This window comes from Melospiza melodia, chromosome 1 (assembly GCF_035770615.1).
Source record: "Melospiza melodia melodia isolate bMelMel2 chromosome 1, bMelMel2.pri, whole genome shotgun sequence".
Lineage (NCBI taxonomy): Eukaryota > Metazoa > Chordata > Aves > Passeriformes > Passerellidae > Melospiza > Melospiza melodia.
In genome coordinates, this window is record NC_086194.1 from 29,425,319 (window position 1) to 29,442,526 (window position 17,208).

The 17,208-nt window shown below is 35.3% G+C and overlaps 1 long non-coding RNA gene across 1 annotated transcript; it reads right to left on the reverse strand.

Moving 5' to 3' along the window:
- Positions 1–4,651: 4,651 nt before the first annotated feature.
- On the reverse strand, positions 4,652–16,298 carry LOC134429490 (uncharacterized). Its single transcript, XR_010030596.1, has 2 exons — positions 16,256–16,298; positions 4,652–4,872 (listed from the first exon to the last, which is right to left on the reverse strand). It is a non-coding gene; the product is annotated as an uncharacterized LOC134429490 (long non-coding RNA).
- Between the last annotated feature and the right edge of the window lie 910 nt (positions 16,299–17,208).

Consider the following 17,208-nt stretch of genomic DNA (forward strand, 5'->3'; position numbering starts at 1 on the left):
TAGTGCATAAAAAAACCCCAAACATTTAATAATTTACAGTCCTTAAACAGGGAAAAATACTCAGTGCTTTGCCCTATAGCTCATCATCCTCTGCTTATTTTCCTTTTAGCCAATTTACTGGGTACTTAAGAGAAAAGAAATTGCTAATAATGGAGAAACAGCCATAAACCCCTACCAAACAAGAGCAAAACCTGAACCACATTTAAAATCAAGCATTTCTCTAGGCCTTTACAAAGAAAGTGAAGTTTCAGTTACCAGCAAGTGATCAAGTACCCTGTAAAACAAGGAGTAAAATAGATTCAATCTTTAATCTCCTTTGAGGAATCACTGCAGAAAACAGTGACCTCTAAGTTTAAGACTTTGACTTCTAAAGCATTTTATTTAGTTCTAGTAAAATTTAAATTCACACACAGAGAATTCTAGTTAAGAATTGTTAAGAGTCTTGGTTCCCCTAACAGAGTCTCAAACTGTTAGATTATAAAATTAACTAACTTCTACTGTGTTTCAATAGCATTCATCTGATTTCATTAGTCTTGCATCAAAATCTGTCTTCCACTCTAACAGTCACAACTTGGGCTGCTAAGCACTACAAAAGACACTTCCTCAGAGGAAGAGACTTTAAAAAAAAGTCAACAATCAACATTATGTATTTCTAACTACATATATGCACAATGTTGAAGATCACTGGTAGCGTAGAAACATTCTGTAGGTCTCACCCTGAGGAACTACCCACAAATTTCACAAGAAGTATTGCTAAGTTGAAGTTATACAGATATATAAAGAAGCCACAGAATGCAAGATATTAGCTGTCCTAACAGTACTTCATGTTACATTATCTCTGCTGTCTAATATTTTGCAGTGCCAAAACCTTGAAAATTTCAAGTAAGTTAAATTTAACATCTTCACCCTGCCCAGCAAGCCACTGAATTTTATGAGCATTTTCAGCATGAACTCCCAGCATGAAATTCCCTTTTAAAAGCAGGCAGACATATGTACCAGTTTAAAATAACAGAAGGATACACTTCCTTGTTTCATGAGAAAGTTCAGCTGCTGACAAACAAGGTGACAGGGATAAGATCTTAATTTGAGCAAGACAGTGTATTTCCCATATCCTTCCCCTCAGGCTGGAAATGTGAGTAACCTGTAACAATCAGTAGCACCTCCACAGTAAGTTTGTGTTGAGTTCCAACTGCACTTTGCAGTTACAGAAAGAAATATGAGACAAGTTATTAATTTATCTAAAGGAGATAAAGACAAGGCTGAGCCTCAGACAGATAATATTCAGTAATATCATCATGGTGTCCTCTCTGCTGGACATTGTGTTATTGATTCCTGGGGGGCATGAGAGCCGTGGTGTCAAGTCAGGAGAAAATGACTAGAATGCTATTTTTGCACTAAAGACACAGACTTGTGCCTTTTGACAGCCCTAAATAGTTTAAATAGGCAAAATACTCAGAGAGATTATTGTTCTTTTTGTAATAACTATATTTGTGACACACAAGCTATACTCCTCACATATGCTCCCTGTATATATATTCCTTCATTTTTCATGCTTATCTCATTAAAAACACTTCTATTGAAGCCATATCAGGAAGCTTCTTCAATCCAAAACTACATCATATTTTTCCCCTGTTTTTTTCTTAGGTTTTTTTTTTTTTCCTGCTTGCCATCTGGAGATCACAGACACCTGGGCTAAAATACTTATTATACATATTGAGCCAAACATGCCATATTTCTGCCTTCAACAGGCTGCTCAGTAATGGCATTGCTTAGCACATGACAGTACATTTTCCCTCTGTAGCCTCTTACCAGGGGAGGAGCTATGGCCTACACTACAGACCAAAAATACCATGGAAACCTTGACCAGTAAGTGACTGTGGAGGGATATTTGCAGCACTTCTGTGTTATTGCAATTGCAATCATGAATATTTATTTGAACCTTGTGCCGAGGGCTTGAGTGCACCGACAAAGATTCAACTGACCCACTTCACCTGAGACCTCCACCCACTTGGAGGAGGAGGAGTTCACACCAATTCCACGATTGGAAGAAACATAAAAAACCAAACAAAAACCAAAACAAAACCAACCAAACCAAGAAAGCTAAGGAAAAAACCCCAAACCACAGTGGAAAGTCATGCCAGCTGCCTGAGCAGTTACATGTGCACCATTTACCAGGAGGTACTAATTAAGAAAAGAAATGCAAATTCTTCTGTGACAAATGTACTCAAGAATAACTACATTGAAATCAATCTTCCAGAAAGTTGAGTTTTAGCAAGAAAACAAAACAACTTTTGACAGCTTTTATCTAAAATGTGTTTGACCTCTAGAGTATGATTCAAATCATATTAATTTTGCAGCATACAAAAGAAACAATTCTGTGACACACAGTTTGCAGCCTCAGGATAAGAGAAACAAACAGATTTGACAAAGAAAAGCTATAAGAAAGGTGCCAAGGATAGAAAAGAGGCAGGTACAAACAGGGCAATAAGCAATTTTCACAGCATATGCCTATTTTTCTGCTAGTACATAACTTAATTACTTCAAAATTATTGTAACGGTGGAAAAGGAAAGCTCCTTTGAAGCTCTCCTCCTAAGCCTTCTTTTAGTCCTCCTGCAGCCATCCTCTCTTCAAAGGGGTTTTCCTCAGGGGTTTGGCTAAACAATGCAAGCACTTTGGTGCAGTTTATTTTACCTGATGGAGTTTTTACAGATAACTACAAATAAGAGTCAAGTAGGATTCTGAAGCACTGCTAAACCTCTAAATACAACCTCAAGTGTTCAAATCCTTTAAATTCTAGCCCAGGAACAGATACTTAAATTTGAACTGGACTAAATTACCTAGACTGGTATTTAGCATATCAAATAACTGGATGGTCCTTCACCCACAGATTCTAGTGCCCTCATTTTCCAAGCTCAAAATTTGTCTCAATTTTTGTTTACCTCTATTAATTTTAGCTATAAAATGAGAACTAATTTTACCTATACGAAACCTAAACCAATGTTCTACAGGTTACACAACATCTATATATATAGGTATATAAAGTCTTTAAACTTCAAGTGTCTTCAAGACAACTTTGAAACTAACGTAAGACATTGGTAAGAGATGAGCTATTAGGTGCTTAAGATATACTAGAATATTAAAGTATTTATTAAAGCAATATAGCCAGGAATTTAGTTTCAACTATTTTTAGTGCAACAGTGTAGATTTTTACATACTGAAGTTTAAGTTAAATGGGTTATATTATTTTTTCTCTATGTTTTAAAAGAAATAGCCACTTAACACCCTGCCCCAAATAAAAACAACAAAAAAGAACTATTTAGACAGCAGTAAGCTGTGAAAAAGCTCTTCCAACTCTGGTATGCAGTCAGAAAAGGACAGTCAGTACCCACAGCACTCCTGCACTGCTCAGTTCATGTCAGTGGATCTTTTTTGTTTACCATGGTTAAACTCCATCAACAGTACCTGATTTTTGCAAAAGATGCACCACATATCTTCCTGACATCTGCAGCTGCTGGTCACATCCAAAGGCATCAGATATGTGTAAGTCCATAATTCCATCAGTAAGAGACTCTGTACCCTGGTTTGAGGAACATCTGGGAATATCAGTATCTGAAGAAGACACAGAGGGCCCTAGGCCACCACTGGTATAATGCTTTGAATAACTCTTCTGTCCCAGAGAGGCAGGAAATTACAGGTAATTCTAGGTTATACAGAAATATAGGATGCCTTAAGTCCTGGCATCCTTGCCACTGCTTGCCTTCAGAAGTAATCTGAACCAGTCCAAACACTTCCTCTCTGAAAGAAAACCAAAATCTGACCTAGACACTAACAACAACACCTTCCCCCCTCCCTATGACCTTCCTAAGTGGCCCTGCTAAAATACATTCCATGACTCCTCCACAAATGCTCCTCTGGTACCAGAACATCTCCTTTTACAGCAGCTGCTTCCTGGGCTCCATCACAGCAGGAGATCATTAAACTCTTCATTAATCCTGCTATCCTATCCTTCTGAAAGAAAGAGTCCAATGGCTTAGGAACACAATATACAGCTTTTTGCAGATCCTGAGGTATCAAACTTAATTTCTCATGGGTTCATGTGAAAAGCACTTTTTTTAAAGTTAATTTACGCTTTCATCAGAGTGATTTATGTTTCAGCTCCTAAATAAACACTTTGTGAGACCACAAAATAATTCTTTCAGTTGTTGGAGGATTAGACTTTGTTTCCATTTTCTTAGAGGATGTGCAGCCAGATAACCTATGAAATGTAAACAGATTTTCTGACCTTAACTGCTGTTAAAGGGATTTACATATTTCTATGTAATAAAAGACAACATTTATGCAATGGAAAAAAAGGCAGAATTTTTTAAAAAGACATTTAAAATTATTTACAAGTACATGACATGAAAAGATGTGAAATGTTTATTATAACTTCAAACAAAAAGTATTTCCCTGACATGAATGACAGTGAGCTGAGCAACAAAAGGACACACAGATATACCTCACATCAAAAGCAGTTTGTCTTCTAGAAATTCAGTTTCACATCCTTGAAACCTTTAGCTTTAATTTTACGGTTGCTGCCATACATGGAATAAGTTTTGATGATAGATTATCCAATTAAAATTTGTAAAGGTACAAAGACATTAACAATCAGAGCATTCAGCTGGGGTTTTCTGTAGCTGTAAATTACTTTACTAGGGCCTATTTTTTATATTTCTTTTCACATAATCACATCAGAGAACTGAACTGGTAGACTGCTAAGTTTTAGTCACTTCTGATATAACATTCTGGAAGTAATCACAAATCTTTGTGGTCCATCTTTCTTCAGCATTCCTCTTCGTATGTTCATGCCTTTTCTCTTCCTCTGAAGCAGTCTAAACAGACATGAAATCATGAAACATACAAAGGCAATTGTTATTCATAAACATACATTAGCTAATTAATTCCAGATATTTCATGATTATTCATCAACAAATAATGAACTGAAGTGAAATGAATTATTCACAATTGGTCTATGTCTTCAGCATCTTGCATTAATTATTAAAGTGTTGGTTCCTTTTGAGTCACTCTGGTTAGTCTCTCTCATGGTTAACAAGGATGGCAGGCTCTGTTACACAAATCACAGAGCTCCAGAGAGCAAGACTCAGAAATAACTTTAAATTGCTTATTTTATCCTTAATCACTTATGTATCATTATTTATAAGCTGAAAGTTCACCTGTATGAGAATGGTAGGAACTATTTCCCATTACAAAATTAAAACAAGTAAAAACCATAAAAATATGGTAGGAAATTTTAGGTATTAGTTCTACCCCTTATTCTTAAAGAAGAATTAAAATGATGTTTGAGGGTTTTCATTATAAACATCTAAGTAAAAAATACACATGCCTAAATATAGCTGTATTTTTCTTTCTGAAAAGTACAGCTCACCAGTCAATGACTTGTATTTACATGGAATATAAAGGAGAAAATGGAATAAAGTATAATTTTTTTTTTCTAATTACATTAAAACTCAGCTATTCTATTGTTTGTTTTGGGAGTTTTGAGGGTTTTGTTGTTGTTCTTGTTGTTTTGGGGTGGGGTTTTTTTGTTTGTTTGTTTTTGTTTTTTTCTTCACAAAATATGTCCATTATAATTTACTTCCTATGTACTTAGAGAAAAGCAGGTGGATTATACAAGGAAATAGAATCCCATATGCACTATAAAGATCCACCTGAAAAAGTGTGACCAGACTTAAAAGAAAAATAATCTCTTTTTTGTTTTAAATAAATATCTTTCCTGATAAGAGTTTGGGGACAGTGGTGAAATTTATGTATCAAAAATTGTGAATCTATTTTCCCCTGCTTTATATTACTAACAAGGCTCTCTTCAAGATAATGATCTGTCCCTTCCACACACAGAGAAAAAATGACCTTTTGTTGTATCCCTATTTTCAGTTATTTATCTTATTCATGTATGCCAAACTGGGAATGGCTAAAATCCTCTTTTATGATCCTAAATATCCTCAGATAAAAATTTCCAAGGAATAATTTTTTTTTTCATGACAAAGTATCTTTTTTTTTTTTTTTTTCTGACTATACTATAAGTTATCGCTCCTTGTAATTTTAAAGGACTCAAAAAAAAATTTCTCCTTTACAAGCTGCAATTGTCTTTTCTGGGCACTACCTGGAAATACTTTATTTTGCACATTGAAAGCAATGTCTGGCTGGATTCTTGCCTTTGTTAGAGTAGTTTTTTTAATTTTATATGACTTAAGGCACTTAAAGGCTTCCAAGGCAGAAGTGGGAAAGGCAGAACATCTCACCATGCAGTAAGTGTCAAGGAATCCCTGTGAGTTGAATCCCTGCTGTCTGAATTGTTGCCTTTCCTTGACAGCTTATTGAAGCAGAGGTGGGTGTGAAGCACTGCTGGGTGCATGCTGCTTTACTGGGAGGAAAGCCAGAGTGGGATGGAAAATACACCAGGGCATGTTCTGTATGTTGCAATACCAGGGGATCAGGACTCTGATGTACACCATGGAAGGCATCACTCCCCTTGAGAAAGCACTGAACAGAAACCTCTGCTGTGCTTCTTATAGAAACAACACATAAATTTAAGATCGGAAATATATATTGGGTCTTTCCAGAGATTCAATGGAGTTCTCACAGAATTGCTATGTAATAAAGAAATTATAGATATTGTTCTCAGATAAATGACAAAGTTATAAAAATACTTGTAATTGCTACAACCAGAGAATTACTATTAATGGTCACTAAATGTCAATAGCATTAGAGATCAGGGGCTTCAGCATGCAACATATTTCAATTATTGGAAAAGACATGGAAAGAGTTCCTATAGAGGTGCCCAAGTTAAAGCAAAAGTGAGGTAATTTGGCTTGATATAAATATCTTGCACCAAAGGGTAAACTAAGAAAAATTACTTTGCTGTGGACTAAGGGTTCCTGCTTACTGTTTCATAATCAGCTTTTCTATTAGTCAGGCTTTAAAGATATCTACAAGTTTGCCTCTGTTATGAATTCACAACTCCAATTCTTCTCGCTTCTGTTATGAACCCCTAAACTTCCTCTGTCACCCTTTATTGTACTGAAATTTTAAAGAAAATATGTGCGAAACTCATGTAAGGGGAAATGTGATTTTCTAACCAGACAAGTGAGCAGTGTTGCTACAGTACTTACAAATAAGCATATTTACAGAGGCAGGTGGCACAGATGATGCAAATCCTAAAGTCAAGAATTCTGTAATGCTAGATAAATTTTTTGACCTTATGAAAACACATGCACACAAAAAATCAATGAAGGATGAGCTAGAAGAGAGCATAGTTTAATCCTAAAGACCCAGTTTACACTTATTATATCAATAATTTAATTATCAAAAATAGATATATGTGTAAAAAATAGCCTTGCATTCTGTTGTCTTCATCTATACAGTTGCAACTTGGTATTTTTACCATTTTTCACAATTCTATTCCATAGGTATCTTATTTATAATATCTGATCTCCTTTAAGAATTCCACATCACTGTTTCTTTAAATAAGAATACTTTAGGGGAAAATAGGAGATTGCTGCTTGGACTGTTCTAACACTTTTGTGTCATAGTGAAACCTCAATAATCTCAAAATAGGAGAGAGAAACTCTTCCAGACTTAAGGCAGAGTCTAAAGTCTTAAGTCTCCCTGCTGAGACAGGGAGTAGAATCTACATGTCTTCATGAAAAAACCAAAGTGGGCAGTGCGTCATTGGAAATACACCCTACCCAGAATGCTGCAAACAGACAAGGGCAGGAGACTGGGCAGAAATCCCAAAGGAGCATTCCATGTTTTCTGTGCAACCCATGTTTTCTGAAGCAATGCTTGGTGACAATAATCCTACACTTCTGTGACAATCTTGACTGATAGGCTTACAGATAGAACAGTTATGTGATGTATTGTGCACTTCTGACATAAGGAAAAATACATAGGTTATAAGGACAGGTTAAACAGAATCAGAAGTTATCTATATGCTGAAGAGGATCCTTTGATTTGCTTGAAATCTGACATTTTCAGGTCTTCAAGTGGTTATAGCTTTCTTTTTTACATACGCATGTTTGGTTATGAAATATTTATAATATCATTTTGCCTATAACTCCTAGTAGTAAAGCAGGATCCCCTTAGATATTGTACATGGACATGAAAAAAAAACTCTGCCCCAAAGAATTTACTCACCAACCATAAGAGAAAACAGATGGGCAGAGACAGATGGAAGAAGGAAATAATGAGACTTCTATGATGGATATAAGAAATGTAATTAGGCTGATCATTTACCCATGCATTGTAAAGTTTGTCATGACACCACAGACAGATTTTTCAGAGAAGTTCTGCATTACAGACCTCTTCTGTCTCCTGCTGTAACAAGGGCACTTCTGCCACTCAAAGCAGCACAGTTCAGAAGAAATAACTTGCTCAGTAATTGCTTACTCATGTACACTTTTCTTAAGTGTCTCTTGGAAATTAGCCAGCTTCTAAGCCCTTTCACAGTGGGAAGATAAGGCAGAGATAGTGTTTAAAGCTTTTCCTTTTCTGTTTTTTAATGAAGCACCATCAGTTTGATAACATTCTGATAACTGTGCTTCCTAAGAAGGGAAAGAGAGATAATAAAAGCATATTATTTATATATAAATATATTATTACTATTTCATAAGTACTTTTCTCCTCCCTACATTGTTACTTTGGTAGCAGAAGGCTGAAGTTAACTCCTGACTGAAAAAAATTTACAGGTCTTTGGTTGTTCACTTATATCTAGTTATGTTTGTAAAATTTTTCTTTACTAGAAACTGAAGATCTAATGATTTTGTGGTGTATTGAAGAAAATACATGAAGAATGGTTAGGTCACCTTTGGTTTTGAGCATGAATCAAACTTAATCTCCACAGAAGAAACAATGATTAAGTTAAAAAAGAAAAAATACATTTGTCTTGTTTGTTTCATACTACATGCACAGGACATCTGCTCAGCTAGAAAAAGGACTGTATTTTTTAAGGTTAACAAAAATGCCATAAAGTATCCAAATAAATCTATTGTGTTTTATTGCAAGGAGAAATACATTTTTCTTGTCAAACACAGACATCTGGGCCTGTAGTATGAATATGGTAAATCGAATAAATGGTTAAGTGTACTTTCTCTCTAGAATTCAGATGTCTCTTGCACCTTAAAACATTTATAAAACACTCTTTGCTTCCCAGAAATGCTGAAACCAACACACACATGCAAATATAAATCAATAAATAATAAAGGTCATTGATCATTCAATTAAAGAGGCACTTTGCAGTAAGCATCTTCATAATCTTGCACTAACACTTGATATTTCAGGAATAAAACAATTTTCTTATCCTTAATTCTGAACATGGAGCAATTCACATTTAAATCAGAACTTTCTTAATTGTGTTTAATTATGATTGAAATGCAAGGTGGGCCTGACAGAAATTGTGTATCTGCCCATGTGCTGTGATGGGAGGCAATGTTAAATCACTGCAGAGCACAAGCTCACTCTGGATAAAACAGGACCATACACTGGAAAGAAGACAAAGAGTCTTCAGTTATACAATCAGATCATGTACAGTCACAACAGTTTTTGATGGTCAGCAACTACCAATTCTCATGAAATGGAATGTAGGAATGGGATAATGACACTCAAACTTCACATAAAACTCCTTGTATGTTTTTTATCCTAGTATTCACCAAATTACCTGGAATTCTTCACGAAAGTTACATGAACCAGTGAATTTTTCTTTTCATGTACAAACCCCTAGTTTTGCTTCTTTTTGCACCAACTAAGAAAAAGGGTCCATTCACATCTGGCTGCACTGAATTAAATGTAAAACTACTGGTGCCTTCAGTGTGAAGAGGTTTCACTTGAAAATGTATTTTCTTCTTTCTTTTTTTCCTCACAGAAGAGCTGTCAAGTGTCTGAGAATAAAAATAATCCATGTATTTCATGTGAAGGAGCTAGAGCTAAGGTGAGGCAAATCAGGTAGCACCTTAAGTGCAATAGCAACTGAAGAAAACATTCCTCTTGAAACATGCACTCAAGCCACATTCAGTTTTTCTTCAGCTTCAGTTATAATTTCAGATTTGAACTACATAGGTACACAAAAGGCTTTTGACAGTTATTGTTAAAACTAATGTTCCTTTAGAATAGCCATAAATTACAGCCCAGCCAGATTTCTAGTCTGTTCTTACTTTTTTCAGCAATTACCCTCTCCCTTCCCAGATTTTTCTTCTCTTCTTATCTGATGGTACCCAGATGTGGGGTGATCAAATTCACTTTTGCTGTGATATTCCTCTCTACACTGAAATGTCTGGCTAGCCAGAAAACATGTTTTGGCAAGGGCAGCTTCATCAAGCAAGATAACTAGGAATCTGATGATTTCAACCTCACTGCAGGCTACTTTATCCAGATTCAAACAGCATTTTTGATTATTCTTTTACCATTTTCGATGCTCTTCACAGTTTTGCTTGTCACCTCTTAACCTATCCTTCTCATTGTCAGAGACAGAATCAAAACACAGTACTGCAGTTATGTCCTCTGGAAACACTTGGTAAGTGAGTGACCTCTGTGTGGGTTGAATTCTGGATAATGAAAAAAATGTAGTTATTTCCACTAGATCAACAAATAACCATGGGAAAGAAAAAGGTGTAAGAACTTGCTCCTTAATAATATAGCCACTTTGCTGAGTTGCAATTAACTTTATGTATTTGTAGATAAGTAACTGTTCTGACAAGAAAGTGGTAAGGCAAAATCCAGCATTTCTTTAGGATTTCTACAAAATGCTTCCAAATTCTATTTTCTTGTGAAGAATGGAGGTAAACTCCACAATGTCTCTGCTTTCTCAGACACATTTTTGTCATGACATTTTCTACTTCCCCTGATGCTGTCAAATGTGTTAAGTGTGTCTGTCTTTTGAATGTCTCACAAGACTGTAAAATGCTTAACACACAGCTTTCATTTTGTGTTTCAAGCCTTGACTTTGATACTTAGGAAAATGGTCATAACTCAGAACTGGTTACCATCTGGGCTACCTAACCTCAAAAAAACCTGTGTTTGGCAGCTTTTTTTGTTTTAATTAAGAGTTTTGGAAGGCTAAATGGCAAGCAAAACAGAGCTTTTGTTTCTATAATGAGAACCTCTGAGACTGAACACTGCAAAACAAAATGGACAATACAGTAACAAATTTTATTACTGCCACACTTCATGGCTTGATTCATGTCCCAATTAAACAGTGTACAATGCGATACAGTCCAATGGAGCACAAAGTGTCCACAAATTCTGAAATATTCTGCTCTCACAAAATACAAACTATACATTTCCTTGCATTTTACAAGTATTTAAATCAGTAATATACAGAAACATTCAAAAAGAATCCTAAATTTATTACTGGTGTGATTTCAGGGATAATTTTAACTCTGATTTCCAGTAAGGAATGGTGGAAATATACTTTTTAATAATTCATGGTTTTCAAACATGCTACATGTCCTTGTAGATATTTGAAAGGTCACAAGATTTTAATAATTTGATTTTAAAGAGATCAATTTTATATCAGAATGTATTTTGAAATATTTGGAACCAGCTCCCTTTATCATCTGATTTTATAGGTACTATCCAGCTGTGTTATGTAGGGCTCAAATGGCTTCAAGTGCTTAATAAAAATTGAGCTGTTTCAAAGGAAAAGTAGATCTTACAAATGTGTCATGTACCTAACCTTAAGCCTCTAAATGTTTCACATTCTGAATTGTTTGCTTCTAAAAACCTAAAAGAAAACATAATGCCATCAAGATTTACATCTAAAAGACATAAACCATAAAACTAGGCTAGTGGGAAAAAGAAGTAAGCTGTTGTTGATAGTTCTCATTGATATAAGACAGTGAGGATCACAAAGGGTATAAAACTGGCTTTCAGCCATCAAATCAGTAAGATATATTTCAAGAATTCAAAGTGAAATAATGACAAATTTTAGAAAGAAAAATGAACACATAAGTAATCTCCAACATTCATGAACTGAACTTGTCTGTAGGCTGGAAAAACCAGCACAAGCTTGTACTGAAGTCCCATTATCAGATTGAATTTGGGAAAGTCCCTGAGCTAAAAGGCTTGGTCTCTTTCTCAGAGTGTTAGAAGGAAATCAGAAGAAAGTTACTGTAATTGCCATGTGGAAACAAAACAAATGGGCAGCAAGAAATCATTCCCAAGAGCACTCTATACCAGGTTCTTTGGACAACACATCCATTTCACTCTGTGTTTTCTGAACATGATCTCCCATCTGTTTCATCAATGTGAGCATGGTGACTGGTGTAACCAACACACCCAAACCCAGTGAATGTCCAGTGTTTGCATATGTCTCCACCTTTGCCACAAACCAAGAAGTCCTGATGAAGAGTTAACCTGTCTTAGGGAAATAGATGGTAGAAAGGACTAGGAAGAAAATTTAAGAGGATAGAAGGATCAAGGATGCCACAGAGAGGTAGTGCTGACAGGTGATAGGAGTGAAGAGATATTGAGATTGGTGCAACTGAAAAAATAAAATAGAAAAAAATGGAACTAGAAGAACCTGGTACTTAGGCAGAGGAGTGCACTGTTCTTGTTTTCTTTATTTTCCTAGAATTTCATTACTCTGTTGCCATCTCTTTATTTTAGCTTCTGTCTCCTTTTCCACTCATCTTTATGCTTTCTCCTGTGTGTACCTCCCTCTTTTCAGTCTCCATTTACTTAACACCCTTCCAAACACCCATGGTTCCACCTCTTCTTGCCTTCTCCTTGTTCAAAAGAGATAAAATATGTTTTCTAAAGTAAATTACAGACATTAGATGTCAATAAAGACATTTAATTAGATTCATAGATTTGTGTTTAATAGTAATCCTTAAAAGCCTTTGAGTTGAAAACTTAGACACTTTTATAAAGAATCAATGTTTCAATGTTTTGAATATAGAGAAATCAAAGCAGTGTCTAGCAGTATGTTTGACACAAAAAAAATTTAAAAGGAAGCGAATGACATATTGTGATGGGAATATATTATTTATTTGAAGATTGTAGTCATAATATATTAATGAAAATAAGAATGACTGCTCTTAACAGTGATGATTCCCATCCTCCTGGTTAACGACGTGTTCAGACGCTGTCCAACAGCACCATGGACAGTGACAAACAAGCTCCTGTGCCAAAGTTCAGCTGTGGCCACAGTGCATCACTTCAAGCTCTTGAGAGGAGGCTGGATGACTCAAGACATACTGAGCCTTTCACTTCTGTCATGGTCTATCCTCAAGTATTTAATATATGAAACTTTTGATTTGTGCCAGAAGAGTATTTTAAATTTATTCTTGGATCAGGTTTACCTTCTGCTTGGAAAAATGCAGTATTTTTCTGCCTTCTCACACTTACTCTTGAAGTCCTCTCTTAAATCTGTCTAGTTATCTTCAGATAACATTAATATCCTATCCCCTGGTGAACCTCAGATTTCTCTAGGAAAATGTTGCTCAATAAGAATTACTTTACAGAAACCTGAGCTTTCCTAACAGTTTTCAATCATGTAAAAGAGGTTTCTTAAAGCATCATTCTTTCAGACCTTGACCAGTTCAGTCAATTGTGAAATAAGACTTCAGAATATATTTTAAAAGAAATCTTATGAGATGGAAGAAATTTGTTTAAAATTAAATTTCTTTAAAAACCACAGAGGGATCTTGTATGGAATGCTCAAAATGACATTGAAATGACATTCCAATCACATATCCAAACAGCCATTCTATCTGTGCTATTGTTTTTGGAGGCAATTGCAAAAGATCCTCTCCAAGGTATGACTCTGACACTCAGACTATTAGACAGTTCTAAAGCTGCCAGTTCAGGATCCCACATTATAAAGTGAAGCCACCTGAGTTTCATTCCATCAGTTCAACCTACCCCATTACAAAAATGTTCAAGGTTCTTCTATCTTACCCGTGGAGAATTTTCAGCAAAGACTTATATTACTGTTTATAAACTGAGTTAATATAAAGATAAAAACTCATTACAGTGAAAATAATATTCTTATATTTAGCTCTTTGGGAATAAAAGCAGCACTGACATATACAATATTGCTATGTTCTCCAAAAGACTTGTGAATTTAAAATCACTGTGTCATCCCACAAAATGGGCAAATGTTTTCTGTAACTCTTTTTCAGTCTCACATTTTAGAATACAGGATAAGTCACTAAAGTGCTTTCCCCACATTACTTTGCCTGTATACTGCTGTTCATTGAAAGATTAAGTACAAGTGGAGTATCAAGAGGAGCAATCAAGAGTTGATTTTGTATGCTTGCAGCTAGCTTGAAAACAAAAAGCCTTTAAACAATCATCAGTGATTTCCCTGTAGTTTGACTTACACAGCCTGGGAATGCAAATCAATATAGTGTATCTTCAATGCTGCATATTTTACTCTAAAATTTGATGCTTGTCATATTTGATTGTCTATAGATTTGTAGACCATTACTCCACAGAATTTATAATTGTTATATCTGTGCTTTGAATTTTTAGTGTTTACTTGTCAAAAATTAAGCTTTAGATTTACCTGCAGTTATATTTGTTAAGTATATGACCATAATCTTGGATATAACCACCTAAATCAGGATTATAAAAACAGAAGCCAATGCACTTTTGCTGGTTAGAAACAGAGTGAATTCAGCATGAATTTATCATCTCCCAGGGAAAAAGGGCATCCTTAATGCCTATGAGTTTTCAGTAACATTAAGCCATCATTTAAAAAACACTTTTCCCTTTCAATTTCAAAAGACTTATTTTTAAAGCTTAGGTTTAGAGCTTCATTTTGTAACATAGATGGAGAACAAGTGGGAGAAAACCCAGCCAAAACAGATAATCTGATAGGTTTCTGATTTAACTGACCCAAACAAATTCCTGCCCTGTAAACTATCATTCTTGTTTTAAGTTGTTTTCTGAGAAGCATTTGTTTGTTTGTTTGACAAAAGGACCAACATCCTTATGTAAAAAACACTTCTGCATCAGATCTGGTTTTTTGCTTTTTTTTATTGCACCAGATTGCACCCTTACAAATTCTTACTCACAGAATGAAAACACACACACATATTATTTCTGAAAACAGACTTCTGAGGATCTACTCTAAATCCACAGATGCTTAAGTGTTCCTGGACCATGTCTGAAAGCCTTAAACCTGCACTTACATTGTTCCCATGAGCAACTTGATACATGAAATACTATTTTGAGATATTTCATGGAAACAAAGGTTCGTATCCATAACCCTTTTCTGCTTTATCCACGGCATCCTTCTCTGGGACACTGCATCCCTATTTCACATGTACTGGTAACTTTTTCTCAGGAAAATTCTGCAGAAAAAGAATAGTTTGCACTTTTGAGACTAGAGTGCGTGGGAGACAAACTGGTCACGTGCAACAGCTGCAGCAAAGTTATTTGTGGTCTAAAATAGGCCAGACAGGCTTAGGAAAGAAATGTGCAAAGAAAAAAGTGTTTGCTGAGGTGTTACCACAGCAGTAAAATCGCTATAAATAGCTTGCACAGCCTGTGAATGAACACTTGCAAAAAACCCACTCCTTAAAATGGAAAAAAAAAAATATTCACAGAAAATATCTGAGGATTTCTTTTATCTTTTCTTAGGGGAACTGTGGCTCCTTATTTGCTATTATTGATCTTTTTATGAAACCTTGCATTTTTGGTTTACTGTAATTGAGAAAGTGAGTGAATCATGCTCTGAAACCGTAAAGTTTCATATACTGTGAGTGGAAAATAATTAACTAATTAAAAATGGTTCATATAGTACCTCATGAGTCACAGCTTGTGCGTAATATCATGCCAAGTCATCATGTGCAGTGTTTAGCTCTTGAACTCCATTTGTCTCCAATTTGTTAAAAAAGTGAGCTTTATGCCAGATTCCCAAATCCTGCAGGAATTTGAGAGCCCAATCTTGTTTCTTTCCCCCAAATCCATTGTGCAGCATTGCCCATTTTTGATGCTATCCTCCCCAGTTTGCTAAATTATGTTAAATAACATTCCTTTGGTTACAAGAACACTGGAAGTTCTTTAAATCACCCTTTTCCAGCCCAGAGGATAGTAAGTTTCTTACCTATGGTAAGTATCATGTTTTACTCACTGACTCCAAAAAGCTGCAATTCTAAAGTGGAAAGAAATGTGACAAGCCCCATACTTATTGGCAGATCCAATTTTAGTACATGTCTTTCAAAGCTATTATAATGTCAGACATAAATGCCTCACCTAAATTTTTTTCATCACGAGATGCTTCATTTCCAAATGAAGAACTGTTCTGTCTTTCCTGAAAGCCAGAAATTGTACAATATACAAGTTTAGTCATAGAGTGAGCTGAACAGGTTACATTTTTGTTAGCTTCATGTTAAAACATTAACAAGCTATCATTATATATATTATCTGAGGTGTAATTATCTTTTATGACCTTTTCAGTGTATTCCTGTTATATTTTTTAATACAGAACAATTACTGTTAATTAGTGGTTGCTGATGAAACAGACGAGCCATGTTAGATTGCAAGTATCAATGCAGGAGCCTTGTTACCTTAAGCACAGATCCAGATGAGTCATTAAAGAGTTCTAATGAATAAAAAAGCAGTAAGCAGGAATTTTGATATAGAATGGTATAGTACTCAGGAAGCCACACTACTAATAATCCATGTTATCCTTAAATTCTCTGACTGCATGAATCATTTTACTCAGAAACAGCGAGGGAAAAATTGCACTTCACTTTTGTGAAATGGCTCTATGGCAACTGAGCAGAGAAGCATTTGTGTTAATTCTTCTACTGAATTTACTATTGAGAAGCACAAGAGTTATTTCATCATCCTTTCAATGTTCTTAATCTCATTAGAATTGCCTAAGAAGCTGCATCATGGAACAGTTTTAAAGTGAATTTCTTCTCCCCATACAGAACATATGTGACTGAGGTAAATTATTTTATTTTGTAAAAGAAAGCCAGTAATTTGGAAGTAAAAACAGCAGTATTCTCTCTGCTTAAGCATCTCAGAACAACAGCAATACAATTCTGACTGTGAATTCTGTATACACTCTGCTATTTTGAGATTCGAAGAGTTGCAGTACATATTTTTTTTGTGACAGCTTAGCTCACAGCATTATATTTTGCCACAGAAATTTAGGACCTGAGCCAAAATGGAGGCAGTGGAAACGTTCCCATTGACGT